Source organism: Camelus bactrianus, chromosome 8 (assembly GCF_048773025.1).
Source record: "Camelus bactrianus isolate YW-2024 breed Bactrian camel chromosome 8, ASM4877302v1, whole genome shotgun sequence".
Taxonomy (NCBI): Eukaryota; Metazoa; Chordata; class Mammalia; order Artiodactyla; family Camelidae; genus Camelus; species Camelus bactrianus.
Window position 1 is genome coordinate 1,889,835 of NC_133546.1, and position 5,883 is coordinate 1,895,717.

General features: G+C 53.4%; 1 long non-coding RNA gene across 1 annotated transcript; it reads left to right on the plus strand.

Moving 5' to 3' along the window:
- The first annotated feature begins 456 nt into the window (after positions 1-456).
- LOC141578457 (uncharacterized) lies at positions 457-4,586 on the plus strand. Its single transcript, XR_012508841.1, has 3 exons — positions 457-1,151; positions 1,789-3,675; positions 3,769-4,586. It is a non-coding gene; the product is annotated as an uncharacterized LOC141578457 (long non-coding RNA).
- Positions 4,587-5,883: the final 1,297 nt, after the last annotated feature.

Here is a 5,883-nt window from a genome sequence, read left to right on the forward strand (position 1 = left end):
GAACTTCCCACGGAGATAACAGTGTTGGGGCCCGAGGCTGGGCGCTTCTATTTCTGAAAAACCAATGAATTCCTGTGAACTCAGGACCTGCCTAGATCACATTGCCTCGCCGTCCGTCTTCAGACTGAGGCCAAGCGCACCGAGGAACCCAGATGGCGGGGGAAATGGGTTTCTCCTGTATCCAGACTGGTCCGGACGGGCGTTTCCTGACACCCATGGAGGCTGGTGAGTGCGGGGGGTTTCTGATGTGACACAGCGAGAACGCCGGGTTTGGGACGTGCTGTCTGTGCTGGGGGGCAGCGGTCCTGGGGCCTGGGCTCTGTTATTATGCTCTTTTCTTCTGTGACTGTGTATTAACAGACTTGTGCATGTGCGCACGTGTGTGCATGTGTGTGCAGTGTATTGTGTGCGTGTGTGCATGTGCGCGCATGTGTGAACACACACATTTGCCTTACTCAGCTTTATCACTTTCCACTTTTTTCTTTAAAAAACCTTTAAATCACTGGGTGCCAGGAATTACATAATCTGTTTTAAAGGCCCTGTGCCTCACAGGCACATGATGAGAGCCATTCATTTCTTTCAGGTGTGATTCCCCGTATCAACCGCTAGGGGCGCAGGTCGCCCCAGAACATCCTGATGTCTCCACAGACGACAAATCTCAGGCAACCAAGTCATCAGCCAGGCCCGGCTTCCCCAGTCCTCACAGGGCAGGTTTCTCTTCTGCACCACCCGTCTGCACGACGCATTGCCAGCTGCGACCACAGCTGCTTCCTCAGAGATCCCAGCTTTCCCCTAGACCTCCTACCTCTTTCCTCACCCCCCACCCCCACCCCCCCCTTGGCGGAAGGCAGCCCAGCACAAGGACGTAACAGACGTGCCGGTCAGCCTTCCCCCGTCGGGGCCTCGGGGTGGCTGTGCTGGGGCCGTGGGCGAGCCCCGAGCCCCCCCAGCCCTTCCTTGGAGACCTGGACAGCGTAAGTGGGTGTTGACCTGTTGTGAATTCTTCCCTCCAGGCCAAACTGGCGTTTCCAAGTCTCCGCATCCCAGCGCCCGCCTCTCCTGCACCAGAACGAGGACTGTCACCAGCACAGCAGGCTGTTGTGCGCTCCTGAACTGCTGAGATGTCAAGACGATACTGGATTGCCCATGAGGTACCATGGCTACTTCTACCGAGAGATGCGATTTGCGTGAGGAGAAGGAGGATCCTGGGTGGTGAAGGGCTCTGCGCTGTCATCTTCAGAAAGACTTTGAACAGGAGCAGAAGGGAAATTTGTAAGACCGCACGTGACGGGCAATGAATCATGGTTATTTTGGGGGGGTAATCATGGTAAAATATTTAAAACCAAAAGCTCACAGGGAGCCTGAAGATCTTCTAAAACATTTTGTTAAAAACCAAAATAAGGCCATTTCCAGCAACATGGATGGACCTAGAGATCATCATTCTAAGTGAAGTAACTGATTTACAATGCGTTCATTTCTGGTGTACAGCATAATGATTCATTTACATACGTATATTCCTTTTCGCATTCGTTTTCATTAGGCCATTACAAGACATGAGCAGAGCTCCCTGCGCTGTACAGCGGGCCCCTGTTGTTTATCTATTTATGTGCAGTAGTCAGTATCTGCAAATCCCAAACTCCCAGTCCTGCCCCTTCCCACCCCTCCCCCTGTAACCATCAGTTTGTCTCTACGTCTGTGAGTCTGTGTCTGTTTTGTGAATAAGTTCATTTGTGGGTTTTTTTTTAAGATTCCACATGTAAGTGACGTCAAATGGTATTTTTCTTCCAGTTTTTTCTGAATGGCTGGAGGTGAGAGAGTTTCTGGAAAGAGCCAAGTCTGGAAGCTTTTGGCACAAGAGACCATCGCTGTTTGTACCACAGATACTGAGGTCTCTCCACGCTAAGCCGGCTGTGTGACAACACGCAGACATGGCCTTTGTCCTCAGGGGCTCGCGGGGAGGAAGACATTTGGAAACAGAGTGGGAAAGCCTTCCAGCGGCTCGAGCTCCGGGCGCATGGGATGTGGTGTCTTTGTTCCTTGCACTGATCTGAGGTCCAGGGCCTCAGCCACCTTGTCCCCAGGTGGAAAGCTATCTTTCAGACGGTAACAATTACCTGCCTGTGAAATAAAACATCCACCTGCCTGAAAACATAATATGTCTTTATTTCCTGAATTCCACACATGCAGGACGGTTCACTGAGCCTCACTTTCTGACCCAGTTAGTGGAGCAAACAGTGTGCGGTCCCCTGTCCTCTGGGGCTTTGTCTGCTAGTGTCCTTCTGCCCCGACTCCCTCCCACCCCAGCTGCAGAGGATGCCAGGCCGGGCAGGAGTCGTTCATTCATCTTGCACCTCAGAGCCACCTAATCGCAAGCGTGGCGCTACGTCTTGTCTGTCAGGGGTAGCTGTGCACGTGGAAGCAGAGACTGTCCTGGGAGGGGACGGGGACGACCCGGGCAGAATGCTGGGTCAGGACACAGGCCAGGGGACCTTCGACCCACGCAGGAGGCAGGGCAGGGCTGATGGACACAAGGGCGCAGTGATGGTTACCTGAATTTCAGCACTTAGCAGCCTCCACGAGGCACCCGGCCAACGCTAAGCTTTTCACCTCGCTCAAAATTTATCTCCCGTGTGTGTTTGCTCGGCGTGGTTGTTACTCAGCGATGTGTCCACACAACTGCTGGTTCCGTCTTTCTATGTCTATCTCACAGATTTCACGATTCTGAAGGATGCTGTTTTCACGACTGTGTTGCTTTAATCAGGCAGAGCTGGGGAAACCACAATTAGTCAGGGGTTAAAATCAGGGAGGGAGAGCAGCATCCACGACCTTGACGCCCGTCAGCTGCGGGACCCGCCCCCTGGACATGGCAGGAGGGGCCGTTCCCTCCATCTTCTCCCACACAGCTGTCGGCCGGGACGTGCTGCCCGAGAGCCTCCCCACTTAGCTCCTCTCATCTGGCTTTTCCCACATCAGACTCGCCTCCCGTGTATCTTGTTTTCATCCGGCTTTCTCGGTTGCCTAGGAAATTAAACAGGGCCGTTCCCAGGCTGCGTGAGGGCTGGGGGCTGCGTGTCCTCTGCGAGCTCCCAGGTGGCGGGAGGGGGGCTGCCTCTTTATCTGACAAGAATTCCTGCTGCAGCCGGGCAGCCTCGTTCAGATTTTTTCCCAGGCTGCATCACAAAAGACGGCTGGCGAGAACAAAAGTGAGATGCTAGCCGGGCTGTACCCCTTTGTTGGGGAGCCGGCCTGGCTGAACCTCAGGCGGACGCATGCGTAATTCGGAGCAGCTGATAAGCGCATTGTGCCTCCTTCAGAGAAAGGGTGGTCCTGGCAGGAGGGGTGGAGGGAGGCGGAGGCTAGTCTCGCTAGGAACACCCAGTTGCTCCCAATACTTGCACGATGCACAGCTAAAATCTTCTCAGGCTGTCGAGAGAGGGAGAAAGTAAGAACTTAACCTCCCAGAGCAGCAATAGAAATGGAAGTGGAATGTTTTTAGTTAACGGCTCTTCCCCTCTTGAAACGGTCCTCGGTGCGTGTGAGTCAGACCGCAGAGCCCGGGGCCCCGACACCCACGGGGGGTGAGGCTGCCTTCCTTGCCATCAGCACTTCTTCCCCGGTGGTGCCAGGTCACGTCACCCTGTGGGATGCGCAGGGCCGCCTTGTCCCTTTTCCCTTGTGAGTAGAACGTGCCAGCGGAGCCGCGGCTTCGGGTCCCGCAGACCTGGCTTAGGGGCTCAGTGGGGCTTGTTCTTTTCGGTTCTTCCTCAGTCAGTTTCCCCGTCAGCTCGCCTTGCGTCACCGACTCAGGAAGGCAGAGCTCTGGCTGGTTTATGGCTGGTTTTCTGTTGATCATCTCCAACCTCTGCCATTCGAAGAACCAGGCGTGGTCGTGTGAAGGGCAGCAGGAGAAAGGAGACGAAAACGCCCCTGCTCTGAAATTCTGCTGTAATGATGTCACGTGAAGGCAAGGCTGTTCATGTTTTCAATTTCAAGAATTCAGTAGGAGACGACCTTGAAACAGGACATCCCCACCTTCTGGTCGGTTCAGTCCTACTTAAATCCCTCGATGTCCCTCAGCGCCATCTGTGGTCCCCTTGCCTGGTGGGTTCACATCCCCAGGTGGGTGCCGCGAGGGGCTCACTGGCACTCACACGCACGTGCACATACGTTTGTTTCTGCGGTGTGTGCAGTGGGGACGGCATCGGATCGACAGCTCAGTTTGGAAGAATTAACATTTTAACAAGAGCAGCTCCTCCAGTCAGTGAGCATGGTTTCTTTCTTTATTTACTTAGGTCATCGATAATTTCTCACAGCTGTGTATTGTATTTTCAGTGTCTTTTTTTTAGGTCTTGCATTATTTCGTTACATTTCTCCTTGAGCATGTTTTTTATCCTTTTATACAGGTTTTTTTTTTTTAATTTCACTTCCCAGTGTTTGCACTGCTGGCACGTGGAGATGTAGTGGGCTTTGCACATCACCTTGTCTCCTACAATCCTGCCCACCTGCTCGATGGCCCTGGAAGCGTCTTTGCTGGTTCCCTAGAATTTCCTACATATTTAGTCATGCCATTTGCAAATAAAGGCAGATTTTATGCCAATACGTGTGCCTTATTTCTTCTCTTGGCTTATTCCACGGGCCTGTACCGCGTGGAACAGAAGAGGTGGGAACACACATCCTCGCCTTGTTCACAGCCTCAGGGAGAAGAGGACGTGTGGGCTTTCAGTCGGCGTGTGCGCCCAGAGGTTGGTGTTCTGTAGACGCCTTTCCTCAGAATACAGCTCTTCTTTGCTGAGGTAGCTCATTCACTTGTTTAATCACAGATGCTAAATGTGCTTTTGGAGATGAACCGAGATGACTATGCTTTTTCCTTTATTCTATTAATCTGGTGAATCGCATTACTTTCCGTGTATTAGCCCACATGTGCCATCCTGGGATAAACCCCACAAAAATACAATGTTTTGTACTCTCATCGCCCCCACCCCTGGTTAATACCCCCGGTCTCACTGCTACCACTTCATCCCACACCACAAAAACGCTTCCTTCCGCTAAGAGGAGCGATCCCAAAGTGCCACCTAACAGGCTGAACGTGCTTGTCACTTAAAAGCAAAAGACGGCTTTGAGGACTTGGAATGGCAGCAGGCGTGTCTACGGCCGAAGACGGGGCTCTCCGCCTGCCGGGGGTGGGGGTGACCCGAGGCCTCTGGTAGTCCCCATCCACAGTTGTCCATCCTGCAACCCTTCCTCCCTTGTCTTGAAAATGACACTGGGGAAAGGTCACTCTTTATCCCAGCTTGTGTCGCTGGCTTCTCCAGGCCCAGCACCATAGCTGAGGGTCCCTCACAGCCTCATCCCGGGGCCTGTAAATGGAGACCTGGACTGGCACCTGGCAGGCATCGTACACGCAGCTGGGAAGGACACCTCCCAGCACAGGTGGGTGCTGGACGGATGCAGACAACAGGTGGACGTCTTGTCTTGGTTTGTGGCCACCTGAGCTTCCCTTTCGCAGGCAGAACCACAGTCAGGTGAGAGTCGGGGCTGAGCACATGCCTGTGGGGTGTGGTTCTCTGTCGGAAGTCAGTGCAGGATGCGCTGGAGCTGCAGGGCTCCTCACCAGCAGATAACTGGGCCGACCCACTCAGAATCTTCATGACTCCCTTCCCCACCTGCAGCCCGGCAGGAATAGTGGTACCCACACCACAGAGCTGCGTGAGGACCAAGTGACTTGACACAGGGGACACAGCTCGAACTGTGCACGAGGTTAGCTGGTACTGCCATGAAAGCCTGCAGTTTCCCAAACTTATTAGACCAGTAAATCCTATTTTTAGGAACATCTTGTGAAACTAATGCTTCTTGGAACGTATTTTTGAAAAATCTGGGCAGAGG